Source organism: Lontra canadensis, unplaced genomic scaffold (genome assembly GCF_010015895.1).
Source record: "Lontra canadensis isolate GAN:19392208 unplaced genomic scaffold, GSC_riverotter_1.0 scaffold21, whole genome shotgun sequence".
Classification (NCBI taxonomy): domain Eukaryota; kingdom Metazoa; phylum Chordata; class Mammalia; order Carnivora; family Mustelidae; genus Lontra; species Lontra canadensis.
In genome coordinates this window covers 24,680,750-24,695,794 of record NW_022631015.1, presented here as the reverse complement: position 1 = coordinate 24,695,794, position 15,045 = coordinate 24,680,750, and the positions used below count along the sequence as shown (strand labels likewise).

Sequence of the window (15,045 nt, the reverse complement as noted above, 5' to 3'; positions counted from 1 at the left end):
AATACTCAGCACTCCCTGTCTAATGCAATAGCCACTATCCACGTGTCACTACCTAAGCATTTAAAATAGCCTAGTTGAGAAACTGAATTTTGTATTTTATTTAATTTTAATTAATTTAAATTTAAATGACTTCCTGTGGCTATGTACTCCAGTATTGGACAGCACGGCTCTGGACCGTGCATTGCATCAGACTTAGTCCTGCCTTGACATTGGCAGCCTTTTGTCTCTCCCGTGAGTCTGTCCCTGGCTGTGAGCTGCCCCAAGTGTGTTCCCGAGACCCCCTGGCAAAGTGGCTCCCTCTCAGCTGAGGGCAAATCTCTGAAGAAGGGAATGGCTGTGCACCTTGCAGCCCATATTCCTAACATATAGGGTTAGGATTGGAGCAGCAGCCAGGTAAAGAGCGGCTGAGCAGGGCCCCAACAGCATTCACACAAGACTCCATTCACGATGCTGTGCAAGGATAGAAGGATGGAACCCAGTGTACCTTATACATCACCTCAGTGCAATCACACACACACACACACACACAACTTGTCATTTGCCTAATTTATTGATTAACTAAACATTCAGGATTCTTCCTACCTTTTCTTCTTCAGGTTGATATTTGTACTCACATGAAACATCAACAAATCTGATTAACACTGTCAAAGTAGAGATGCACTGACACAATATTTACAACTTGGAACATCCCTCTTGTATTTTCAACATAGCATTTTAAAAACTCTACACATATTTCAGATATTTTGGTAACTCATAAGGGAGAAAATGACCATTTAGAAATTGTAAATATTGGCCATGAGTTTTACACATAGAGAACAAATATCTAATTTCACAGACAATAAGAACCAATGGGAAAACATGGACGTATATAGTCTAATACTTTTGTCCATATGCATAAAGGGTATATTTTATTATTTTAATTATTTATTTATATATATATTTAATATATTATTATTTTAATTATGCATATTTAAATTATTTTCCACGTGTGCATATACAGATAAAATGAATGTACTACAGTAGAAGGAAATGTCTGGGAACAATTTGGTGGAGCTTATAATGAACAATTGAGTTTTAGTTCTTATATTTGGTGACTTTCCACAAAGTCTGTTTCTTTAGACAGTGGACCATATGTGCAAACCAGTGCAGCTTTTCTGTTTCAACAATAATTGCAACTGAGAATAAACTAACTTGTCAATTCCTAAAGCAATGCAGATACCAAGTTCCATTTCACTCACCTTTGTTCACCTTCTCTATGGGTTCTAACCTATTTCCCTACCTCCTTTCCAAGACACTGCCAAAGATGTACTGGGGATTGGCACTTGGACATTTAGAATGAGTTGTATGTAGTAAATGCAAAGGTTGACTATACCATCACTGGCTTACATATAAACTTTTCCTAAGCAAAAGGATGTTTTCTCATGATGACTCCCATGTCTTCATGTGGTACAGAGATCTGCACTTTGCCTCTAGGAGGTAGAAGACAAAGGCAATTGCAAACTCTCACTACGGTTTCCTGAAAGCAATGACCTGCCTGTATGACAGGGAGACCCTTATGAGCACAGGAGAGGGTGCTGTGACACTCAGCTGTGACTGGGCTGGCACCGAAAACCGAATGTGTTCCCAGGCTGACGTCCCTGGGGAGCAGATGCCCCACACTGTTAATGAGCTCTTGTCACTGAGCTGTCCAGAGATGGCCATCCTCAGGGAGAATGATGATCAAGAACAATGTCAGAGGAGACCTTGTCTGTCTCTCTTGTTATTTCATATATTTGACAGAAGACAAATAACTCCTGAGAACTCCCTGGCTACCTTAGGCTCATCTGTGAATCACCCAGATGTGTTACAAAACACCCAAGATTTTTACCTCACAACTGCCCAAATATTTACATATAAATAGATAAAGAGACCCTTCAGTTACTTAATTTTAAAGGTAAATATGTGAATAAATTCTTAATTTAATTTCATTCACAACCAATGTATATGGGATCGCAGGGCTAATATTTAGGCACATTCAAATATTTTTAAAATTTCAATTCAATCTAAACATGTAGTGTATTATTAGTTTCAGAGGTAGAATTCAGCGATTCGTCGGTTGCATGTAACACCGAGTGCTCATCACTTCAACGTCCATCACCCAATTACCCCATCCCCTCTGAGCAACCCAACAATTGCACTACCAAATATTTATCCAAACAATAGAAGCATAAGTGATTCAAAGGGGCACATGCATGCCATTATTTATGGCAGCAATGTCCACAATAGCCAAATTATGGAAAGAGCCCAGATGTCCAGTTGCTGGGTCATAGGGTAGTTCTATTTTTAATTTTTTGAGGAACTTCCATACTGTTTTCCAGACTGACTGCACCAGTTTGCATTCCCACCAACATTCTCCACATCCTCTGAGGATAGTTTTAACCTCTTTTGAGAGTGAAGTTGTTTCCTTCTCTGTGTCCTTTTTTTTTTTTTTAAGTTTTATGTATCTATTTTAGAGGGGTGTGAGGGGAGCAAAGGTTTCTTATAGATTTTGGATATTGACCCCTTATCAGGTAGAAGATGTGTAAGTATTTTCTCCCATTCTACAGATTGACTTTTCATTTTGTTGATTGCTTTTTTGCTGTACAAAAGCCTTTTGTTTAATATAGTCCCACTTATTATTTTTTTTGCTTTTATTGCTAGTGCTTTTGGTGTCATATTTTGGCTCTGGATTGGAATTTGGATCACAATGAGTAGGTTGTGTTTGTAGATAGGATTATGCTAGAACACCATCATTTGGTAACTATGAAAGTGTCTAATGTCATGAATCTTTTCCTCTGTGTTATCTTCTAGGAGTTTTACAATTTCAGGTATTACGTTTACATCTCAATCCATTTCAAAGTAATTTTTTTGAGCCATGTAATATAGAGTTCCAATTTCACTTCTCTGCATTTACTTTCTCAGTTTTCTTAGGATGATGTATTAAAGAGACTATATTTCCCCATGAATATTCTCTACTTTGTCATATATTTGTTTATCTGATGAATTATCATATACTACATCTGAAACTAATGATGTACTGTATGTTGGCTAGTTGAATTTAAATAAAAAATGTTAGGTGTATGTGGGTGGGTTTATGTCTGGGCTCTTAATTCACTTCCTTTGGTCTATATGTCATTTTTTTCAAAGAGTACTACCCTCTTTTCAAAGAGTACTTACTATCAAAGAGTACTGAACTAGAGGTTTGTAATATAGTTTGAATCAGGAAGTGGGAGGCCTCCAATTTTGTTCTTCTTTGTCAGGGTGCCTTTCATAATTGGTGACTTTTGTTGTTCCATACAGATTTTAGGTTTGCTTTATCTACGTGAAAAATACCACTCAAATCTGATAGGGATTTCATTGAATCTCTAGATGGTTTTGAGTGGTGTGGACATTTTAGCAGAATTAATTCTTTCAGTTCATGAACACAGGATATCTTAATTCTTCTTCAATTTATTTCATCCAAATCTTGTAGTTTTAAGTGTACAGGTCATTTGCCTCCTTGGTTCAATTTATTCCTAAGTGTTTTATTGTTTATGATGCTATTGTGAATGGGATTTTAAGTTTTTTCACATATTTTTTCTTATTGTATAGAAAGGCAACTCATTTCTTTATGTTGTGTTTCTGTTTTGCAACCTTATTAAAACTTTGTTGATGAGTTCTAATAATTTTCAATGGTGTCTAGGATCTTCTCTATATAATCCTATATATTATTTCCAAGCAAATACAATTATACTTTTTTTTTTATGTTGGATGCTATTTAATTCTTTTCACCCTGATTGCTCAGGCTGGGATTTGCAGTTCTGTGTTCTGTAAGAGAAAGGAGTGTGGACATCCTTTTCTTGTTTCTGATCTTCAAGGAAAAGCTTCCAACATTTTGCCATTGAATGTTAGCCCTGGGTTTGTCATATACGGCTTCTATTATGTTGAGGTACATTCCTTCTTCATCTATTTTGTTGAGTATGTTTACCATGAGAAGATGTTTTATTTTGTTAATTGTCTTTCTGCATCTATTTAGATAACCATGTGATTTTTTTCTTATCTTTCATTTTTCCTGTATCCCTGCTATACATCTCTCTTGATCATGGTATATGAACCTTTTCATGTGCTCTTCAATTTGGTTTGCTGATACTTGGTTAAGAAATTTCGCACCTATATTCATTAAAAATATAGGTCTATAGATTTCACTCATTCTTTTTTTTTTCTTTGTAGTATTTATCTGTGTCAGGTGTCAGGATAATACCAATCTTATAAAATGAGTTTGAGAATGTCCTTATTTTTCATTTTTTTTGAAGAGTTTGAGAAGAATTGGTACTAGTAAAGTGCATTTTCATTAACTAATATCATGGATATCAAAACAGTTTAGATTCTACTAGTTGAGTACACTGGAAAGAAGTCACATAGATCATTCAGAATATAAAGCCAGATCATGTGTGAAAAGCACACAAGTCTTGATGTATTTAGTATCATAGTATATGTTAATATCTTCTTGGCTTTTTCTAAACATTTTTAAAGTAAAAGGTTTGACACTGTACAGATCTGAAACATAAACTCAGATTGCACGCTTGTAAGACCTAGCACCTAGCGTTCGGTTTGAGCAGGAAGAGAAAGTAGTGAGATTCTTTCACTTTACTAGTGAAGGGGTGTTCAGTTAATCTGGAGGTCAAATTTCTCTTCTGTCTGGAGCTTCCTCTAAGGAAATACCAAACTCAGTCACAGACACCAGTTTTGCAGGTAACACCACCACCCTTTTGGGTCTAAGGAATCAGGAGTAAAGGGAACAACCTCATCTCCTCTTAGAAGCATTTATATGGGTGTTAGGGTAAGAATATGGCATCTTCTTCCAAGAAAGAATATCAAAGATTACAGATATCCAACTATCTCTTGGAAAAAGCGATGGTCTTTGAAGGATCAGTACACTTCTATGACTCTGAGAGACTGACATATTGTTGACAAAGTGAATGTCTGCAGATGAAAACTCATGACTGCTGGTCCGCATGAATGCTGATGCACTCAGTGATTGCCAAGTGGTGTGTGGTCATGGTCATGTGCTTGTGCTCTTTCTCTCAAAAAAAAATATTTTAAAAAATTGATCTTGGGGGGTAGGCAAGATGGCAGAGGGGTAGGGGACCCCATCTCGACTGGTCCCCTGAATTTACCTGGATATCTACCAAAACATTTTGAACACCCACAAAATCAGCCTGAGATGTAAGAATACATATCTGGATCTCTATAAGCCGAAAGATAACTGCTTTTTGCAGGGAGATGTTTGGAGTCGTGAATCTGCAGGGAGATATCAGAAAACAAACAGAAGGGGACTGGAGCCTCCATAAGCCAGCTCCTGGAGAGTGAGAACATCGGAAGGCAAAGTCAGAACCCTTAGACATCTGCTCTAGGGGAGACATCCCTCTCTGAAAGGGGCTCTGGAAATGAAAAGGCAGAATTCTACGTAGAGCACTGTGGTCTTGGGATACAAGGAACCACAGAGTGAAAGGGGCTTCCTGAACCAGTAGGGTCGCTGAGCAGTGGATTCAGGAAGCAGGTTATGGTCAGAGAGCCCAGGAGGGGACTCTTAGCTCAGATCACCATAAATTGGAAACAGGGCTGATAGATAATCGCTCTTCTCTTGGGCAGCCTCAGAAAATCTGGAACCTGCACCTGCGACCGGGCCAAAACTCCCAGAGCAGTAGCAGCCTGGAAGGGGCTTTAGAGCAGCGCCCAGACAGGATTCAGGAGCTTCAAGTGCATGCCAGAGCCCGTGGCTGCTCCCGGTGTTAGAATCCCAAAGGGCAGTGACACTCCTGGGCTCCTGAGGCTACTTCTGAGACAGTCGCTCTGGGCACTCACCAGTGTCAGCAGCACGTACCAAAGTGGAGACTGTTTGTCCTGGAGGGTTTATTAAAGGGCAGACTGTGAATTTTCTGCTCTGGGCCAGAAGTTTGGCTGCAGCTGGGTCATGATATTGCCTCCCTTCTTAATCAGAACCCGGACAGAACCTCAAAAAACCTCTATCCAATGGGCATATCTTTCTCTTTCTTTTGATGGGGACTTTGTTACAAGCTGCGTTTTGACATCATTTTTAGTTGTGACTATAATTTTGTCTGTAACTCTCTCATACCGTCCATGTGTAAGCTCATGAACGGTTTGTTTTCCCTGTTTTGTTTTTTTTTAAGATTTTATTTATTTATTTATTTGACAGAGAGAGAGACAGCGAGACAGGGAACACAAGCAGGGGGTGGGGGAGAGGGAGAAGCAGGCTTCCCGCGAGGAGGGAGCCCGATGCAGGACTCGATCCCAGGATCCTGAGATCATGACCTGAGCCGAAGGCAGATGCTTAATGGCTGAGCTACCAAGGCGCCCCTGATTTCCCTGTTTTTTGAACTTATGTAGAGGGATTGATTACTTTCTAACTTGCATTTTTTCCCCAGCACTTTGTGTGAAAAACATTGTTTCAATTTGTTTTTCTACAGTTTTGTTCATATTGTAAAGTACTCTTTTGCATGAGCAGGCCACGGTTTACACATTTTACTGCTGAAGGGCATTTGGATTTGTCCAGGGTTTGGCCAATATGAACGATGCTGCTCTGGAGTGTTCTTACACGCATGACTTGGAGTGCATACTCGAGCACTGTCCTGATAATATTGGATCTAGGACATGAGTCTGGGTCTGCATCACTAGATAAGGCCTCACTATTACCAAAGTGATTTGAGCAAGTAAGACTGGTAGCCGTCAGCTTGACCTGGGAGGCAAGGTGTTAATTGCATTAACAATTAATTAACAATTATTTAAGTGCTTGCTTCTCTCTTCAGAACTCACAGAGTGTAGTGTCTTTTCTAGTTGCCCTAAAACTATCAGGATGGCATCTAACTGGTATGGGAATAAATGAGAAAATTCAAATGTAAGAATGCTTTTAGTGGGACGTAGTTTATCTCTTTAAACTGAACATGATAAATGAAGATAGAACTTACGGATCCAGGAGAAACAGCCACAATGCACCCAACAGCTTCCTTCTATTTTTCTATAGTGATTATTTTAACTAGCCTCATAAAGTCAAAATGATTTGGAACTTAAATGCAAAGACTAATTTAAAAAAGATAATTTTTTAAATTGTTTGAGTACCTCATGAAAACCTGATGGTTATTAAGGAGGGCACGTGTTGTGATGAGCACTGGGTGTTATATGCAACTAATGGATCATTGAAAACTACACCAAAAAGTAATGGTGTACTATATGTTGGCTAACTGAACATAATAAAAAAACTTATCCATATCAACTGGTCAGTGTTCTAGGCTATATGGGATTTTGTTTTCCCTTAGCTGTATGTAGTATGAAAAGTCTGGTAGAATTTGGTTGCCCTCCTTTATATTCATGGTAAAGATAAGAATGTGCCTAATTATTAGCTTTGCGATCCACAGGTTGGTTATGAATGAAATTAAGAATTCATTCACATATTTACATTTAAAATTAAGTAACTGAGGGGACTCTTGTCTATTTACATGTAAAATTTGGTCATTTGTGAGGAAAAAAATCTTAGGTGTTTTGTAAAACATCTGGGACATTTACAGATGAGACCACGGTAGCTGGGGAGTTCTCAGGAGTTATTTGTCCTCTGTGAAATATATGAAATAACAAAAGGGACAGATGAGGTCTCCTCTGGCATTGTCCTTGATCATCGTTCTCCCTGAGGATGGCCATCTCTGGACAGCTAAGTGACAGGGGCTCATTAGCAGTGTGGGACTTCTGCTCCCCAGAGATGTCAGCCAGGGAAACACATTTGGTTTTCAGTGCCAGCCCAGTCACAGCTGAGTGTCCCAGCACCCTCTCCTGTGCTCATAAAGGACACCCTGTCATACAGGCAGCTCATTGCTTTTGGGAAACCATAGTGAGAGTTTGTAATTGCCTTCATCTCCTACCTCCTAGAGGCAAAGTGCAGATCTCTGTTCACCTAAAGATACATGAAGTTATCATGAGAAAACATCCTTTTGCTTAGGAAAAGTTTATGGATAAGCCAGTGCTGGTGTAGTCAACCTTTGTGTTTACTCTATACAAGTGATTCTGCATGTCCAAGTGCCATGCCCAGTACTGTATTTAGGCCATAATTTGGAAAGGAGGTCGGGAAATAGCTTTGAACTTATGGAGAGGGTGAACAGAGGTGAGTGAAATGGAACTTGGTCTGTGTGTTGCTTTAGGAATTGGAAGTTAGTTTCTTTTCAGTTGCAATTGTAAAAGCTGTATTGGTTTTCATATATGCTCCACTGTCTGTGGAAGAAACAGACTGTGGAGCTTCACCAAATACAAGAACTAAATTTAATTGGTCATTATAGACTCCACTGAGTCATTCCCAGACATTTCATTCTGCTGTAGTTCATTCATTACACCTGCGTATGTGCATGTGGAAAATACTTTAAATATGCATATTTAGCATTAATAAAATATGGCCTTCAGTAGCAGAATAAAACAATATGCATATGTGTAAAAGTATTAGACCCTATGCTTCCGTGCTTTCCCATTGGTCCTCATTGTCTGTGAAATTAGATAATGTTTGTTTTCTATGCTTAATACTCATTCTCACTATTTATCATTTCTAAACTTCATTTTCTCCTTTATGAATTCCCAAACTAACTAAAATATTATGGAATTTTAAATATGCTATGTTATAAATCCAACAGGGAGTTCCATTTTGTGGATATTGTGTCAGTGCATCTCTCCCTGAACACTGGGTTCCATCCTTCTGTCCTTGCGCAGGATCATGAATGGACTCTGTGTGAATGCTGTTGGGGTCTTGCTTCGAGGCTCTTTACCTGGCTGCTGCTCCAATCCTAACCCTATCTGTTGGGAATATGGTCTGACAGGTGCACAGCCATTCCCTTCTTCATAGATTTGCCCTCAGCTGAGAGGGAGCCACTTTGCCAGGGGGTCTCAGGAAACACATTTGGGGCAGCTCACAGCCAGTGACAGACTCATGGAAGAGAAAAAAGGCTGCCAATGTCAAGGCAGGACTAAGTCTGATGCAATTCATGCTCCAGAGCTGTGCTGTCCAATACTGGAGTACATAGCCACAGGAAGTCATTTAAATTTAAATTAATTAAAATTAAATAGAATACAAAATTCTGTTTCTCAGTGAGGCCATTTAAATGCTCAGGTAGTGACATGTGGATAGTGGCTATTGCATTAGACAGCGAGGACAGAGTATTTCTACCAGCACAGATGCATGGGAGAGTTGTGTCCAGCTTCTTATGGGATCAGGCTCATGCCATCTTCCACTTGAGACCACATCCTTGCTTAACAGCATTCTCTGCTCTGTTTTGCTTCCCTCATCCCCTTTATCCTGATAGCATTCCCTGAACAAACCATGTGCCGTGGAAATCCTACTTGATCCTCTTCTCCCATGGAACCTGGACGAAAATATTGTCCATGTTCATGCGACCTGTCATTTCCAGTGTTGTGATAGCTGCCTTCTCCCTCACTAGCTCATCTTGCATTGCCCATGGGGGCCTGTTCTAGTTTATGTGGGGTCAGCTCAGACCTAGGGGACAGAGTTTTATTAAAGTAATAGTTTGTCATTCCTGCCACTGCCAGCACTGTTTCAAGATTCATTCAGGAACTGGATAGGGCAGGGTTTGTATGTCAATTATGTTGGTGACTGTTATATATTTGAAATATCTTCCATACAGACATTATCTTGAGATCTTTGGTCTTTAAAATGTGTAGTTTACATACTGAGTATGTTGTTTTATGGAAACTTGTGTTATTCACTAAAATTAAGATACTTACATGTCAGCATTGAATACTTAGGGTAATGGCTCTATCAGCTCCTGTGCGCCAGTACTAAATATTTAACCTCTTTAATTTATATCTGTTCTCTTAATTATTGTTGTAAAATTGTAATTTTATGAGATGTCATTTCCCAATATATTCTTTTTTAAGGGAAATTATTACATAGAAATCCATATTTTTTGTGGAATATATTTATTTTTTATTTTACCTAATAACATTTTCTCTCTCTATATATATATATATATATAACCTGTGCTTTTTTCAAGTATTAATTTTGTATGCAAATTCTGTATGCAAAGTAATAAGTTATGTGTGATTTATGTGTGGATTTGTAACTGGATTTTCTCTAACACATCATATCATAATAATTACTAGGCACAGCATTCTTTGCTCCTGTACGTAGGATGGATGTTTCCTTATTCTATCAAGAATTATTATTATTCCTTAATTATTCCTATTTCTAGTTAGTGTAATTTCATGGTTTGTCTAAGAGGAATCAGTGTCTCTTGCTGCATTCAGTTATTTGATGCTTACCTAATATAGATGCTCTTAGTCTAATTACAAAATTCTCAGAAGGAGATTAAATGAAAAATCTCATTAATCTTAGTCAAAACATATCCTTTCTCTTGGAAGACTGTGTGCACACAGCTTTTGGATGGGTGGGTGCCCAGGATGGGAGGATGAAGGGGACAAAGTGACCCAGATCAGCAGAAGATGTTCTTGAAAATTGTTGGTAGAATAAAATGCACAGCCTGATATTTCCTATATCCATTATTATTAGAGAATAATAATTTTCATAGATATAATGAGAAAAAAAATAAAAGTAAGATGGTGGACTATGACATGAGTATTCTAGATTCTAGTTCCCTCCCAGCGCACTCTCCAGCAAGGCGCTGGAAGCAATTGTAACATTCAGAGACAGTCACATTCCTTTTTGTCTTTTGGTGGGTGTCTGTTTTGCTTGAAATTTTATTTTTCAACTTAAAATCATATTCATTTTCATACTGGTGAGATAGGTAGTCATTCAGCATTACTATATATAATTTTTTGAAAACATTGTTTTAATTTAAATTCAATTAATTAACATATACTATATTATTGGTTTCAGACATAGAGGTCAGTGAGACATGAGTCTTATACAATACCCAGTGCTCATTACATCACGTGCCCTCCTTAATGTCCAGCAACCCCTAGTTTGTTTCCTATGATTAAGTCTCCTATGGTTTGTCTCCCCCTGTGGTTCATCTTGTTTTATTTTTTTCCTCTCCTCCCCTATGATCCTCCGTTTTGTTTCTTAAATTCCACATGAGTGAAATCATATGATTGTATTTCTCTGGATGACTTACTTCACTTAGCATAACACCCTCTAGTTCTATCCACATCATTGCAAATGGCAAGATTTCATTTTCTGATGGCTGAGTAATATTCCATTATATATGAATGGTGTATATATATGTGTATATATATATATATATACACATATATACCTCTTTTTTATCCATGCATCTGTTGATGGACATCTGGCTCTTTCCATAGTTTGGCTATTGTGGACATTGCTGCTATAAACATTTGGGTACATGTGCCCCTTCGGATCACTGCATCTTTTTCTTTGGGGTAAATAACCAGTAGTGTGATTGCTGGGTCCTAGTGTAGCTCTATTTTTAACTTCTTGAGGAACCTCCATACTGCTCTCCAAAATGGATGTACTAACTTTCATTCTCACCAACAGTGTAAGAGGTTCCCCTTTCTCTACATCCTCACCAACGCTTATTATTTCCTGACTTGTTAATTTTAGCTGTTCTGACTTTTCTGAGGTGGTAATAATACATACATATATAATCTTATAAAGCAGCAAATAATTTGTAGAAGGTAATTTTACCATGGTTTTATCTTTTCTAACCATCTTCTTATTCCTAATTGATATGATAATATTAAAATATATTCTAATGATACATGATGGCATTGGTTTTTCGCTTGGTTGAGTTAGCTTTTATTTCTGCCTTCTTTCACTTTGGTGAGTGCTTCCTTTCTTAGGCACATTTATTTTTTATTTTTATTTTTTTAAAATATCTTATTTATATTTTTGAGAGAGAGTGAAAGAGAGTACATGAGCGGGGAGGGGGTCCAGAGGGAGAGGAAGAAGCAGACTCCCCACTGAGTAGGGAGCCCAACATGGGGCCTGATCCCAGGACCCTGACTGAGATCATGGCCTGAGTTGAAGGCAGATGCTGAACAAAGTGAGCCACCCAGGTGCCCCTCTTAGGCACATTTTAAAATGCCAGCAATTTATTTCAGGTAAGTGTATGTGCATGTGTGTAGGAGGCTAAACCATGGTTTATTTTTTTGCTCTTACCTGATGTGAGTCAGGACATATACCCTGTTGCACACATTTAGACAGCCTCAAATACTTTTATATATGAATTCTATTAAATTTTTTGTGTATAGACTTTCTGATGTGGATATCACTGAATACATCTGCATAGAAAATCGAAGGAAGTATAAAATAGTGTGAAATACTACATTCTCTATTTGGATTTTATGGACACTTAGTTTATGCCAGTTTTGTACCAATTTCTTTCACACATCAGTGAGTCTAAAATCAAACCCAATTCTGATTTTTAAAGTCTTGGAAGAATTAAAAATGTCGTGTATTTGAATACCATTGAATACCATTTGAATAGGATAGAGCTAGAATACTCATTTTCTGAGGCCTTTTTGGTTGGTATAGAACTATGCTTCTTCAGTACCAAGCAGCTGGATGAAAATGGTCATCAGTCTCGCCTTAGAGCTGGCCATATGTTGGGTCCAGTGTCACTAACCTTTTAAGAGGGTTTCCAGAAAGGGGATAATTAGCCTAACGTCAACGGATGTCAAAGATTTTGTATAATACCAAAATATCCCTTTATTTATGCCTTTCCTTGTACTAATTTAAGGACTCCTTTATAGAGCTTTGACCGGTCTTTGCTTTGAAAATGTACCTGTCTTTATCTCTACGCCATTACCTATGTAATTGTTGTATCATAGGGAGTGATGTGAAGCATACACTTTGTTCATAGATTACACAATTGGATAACTCTTGAAAATGTTTATTCTGATTAGAATGTTGATAGGGAATATCCCTAACTTTCAGGAATTTTAAAAAAACTCTACTTGATAATGTGAGAAATAGATATCTGCAGAAGGAAGAGCAAAGCGTTGGCCACTATATTGGTAAAAACTACGTCAATATAAATGAGTACACCATTTATTCAAATAATTGCCGATAAAATCCCATGACCCTGTCTTATAACATGAGAGATCCATACCCTAACCCCACCCCCCACCAACTGTTTAAGTTTTTGAAGCCTTCTTTAAAAATTGCTAAATGCTTTGTCCTGACAGGAAACATGTACTAACAGAGGATGGAACAGAAAAATGGCAGTTCTTTCACGAGGTTTATCCTGCTGGGGTTCTCTGACCAGCCTCAACTGGAGCTAGTCCTCTTTGTGGTTCTCCTGATCTTCTACCTGTTCACTCTGCTGGGAAACACCACCATCATTGCCTTGTCCCACCTCGACCCACATCTTCAGACTCCCATGTACTTTTTCCTCTCCAACCTAAGCTTTCTGGACCTGTGTTACACGACCAGCATTGTCCCGCAGCTCCTGGTTCATCTCAGGACAGCAGACAAGTCTATCTCCTTTGGTGGCTGTGTGGCTCAACTCTTCATCTCTCTAGGGTTGGGATCCACGGAATGCGTTCTCTTAGGGGTCATGGCGTTTGACCGCTATGCAGCCATCTGCAAGCCCCTGCAGTACACTGTGATCATGCACCCCCGTCTCTGTGCCCTCATGGCTTCTGCATCGTGGTTCATTGGTTTTGCCAACTCTTCACTGGAGACAGTGCTCACATTCCTTTTACCACTTTGTGGGAGAAATAAAATAGACCACTTCCTTTGTGAGGTTCCCCCACTGCTCAAGCTTGCCTGTGTTGACACCACTGTGAATGAGTCTGTGCTCTTCTTTGTTGGTGTGGTCATTCTCCTCCTACCTGTGACATTAATCACAGTCTCCTATGGTCGGATTGTCAGGGCAGTCTTAAGAATAAAGTCATCTGCAGGTCAGAGGAAAGCGTTTGGCACATGTGGGTCCCACATCACAGTGGTCTCCCTGTTCTATGGCACGGCCATCTTTGCTTACCTCCAGCCCAGCAACAACTACTCCCAGGATCAGGGCAAGTTTGTTTCTCTGTTCTACACCATCGTCACCCCCATGGTCAACCCCGTCATATATACACTGCGGAACAAGGATGTGACGGGAGCAATGAAGAAGGTGTTTTGCAGGGCCCTTGACTCTAGATGACTGGGCAGGGAAGACCCTTTGATGGATTACTTTGAATGCTAGAGCTTTTAAGATGATTGTCCCCTTCCCCCTCATCCAAAATTTCTTCTGACAACTGTTCTGTGGGAATTTTCTTACCTGATGCTTTTATGTAAGTGAGTGCTCAAAATCTAAGTCCATGGATTCATGCAGCCTCCAGAGATATGACCTAGTGTCCTAGAGCATCTGCATCATAGTATTATTTTTTAAAACGCTGCAGGTTTTTTTTAAGAGCCCTTCCCAATCCTTTGGGAACACTATTCCATTTCTACTTGCAAGAAGACATTCAAACACATACTATAGAGGCATAGGGAAAATAGGAACCAATAAAACACTACAGGAAATATTAACCTTTTAGCATTTTCTGGCAATTGTTGGGGGCCATTTCAGTTACTCTTATATTTTGTCATCATGACTCCTATTGGGAGGCCCATAGGCTGACTGTATCACAGTGTTTTCACAGAAGTAGGTGGGCAACTGTGAAACAAAATTTCAGCTCAAAGAAAACCCTTCTAATATCAATCCTGATAAATCCACTTGGATATCAGGACCTGGTGTGATATCTCCAGTGCGACAGTGGTTTTATGTAGACTTTGTCACAAGAGGGGGAGGATATAATGCATATCTGCCAGTGACAATGGGAGCATCAGCTGGTAATACTCTGGAGAGTGCTTATGTGTAATAAGAAGCATCCATGTAAGTACACAAGTTGGTTATGTAGCTTGTGAGCCATCCTGTTCATGAAAAATGACTTAAAAATGACTTAAAGTTTTTTTAAAATAATTTTTTAATTTTTTTATAAACATGTAATGTATTATTAGCCCTAGGGGTACAGGTCTGTGAATCACCAGGTTTACACACTTCACAGCACTCACCATAGCACAGACCTTCCCCA

General features: G+C 38.8%; 1 pseudogene; it reads left to right on the top strand.

Annotated features, from left to right (window-relative positions):
* The first annotated feature begins 13,178 nt into the window (after positions 1-13,178).
* On the top strand, positions 13,179-14,132 carry LOC116870102 (annotated as a pseudogene).
* The last annotated feature ends 913 nt before the right edge of the window (positions 14,133-15,045 follow it).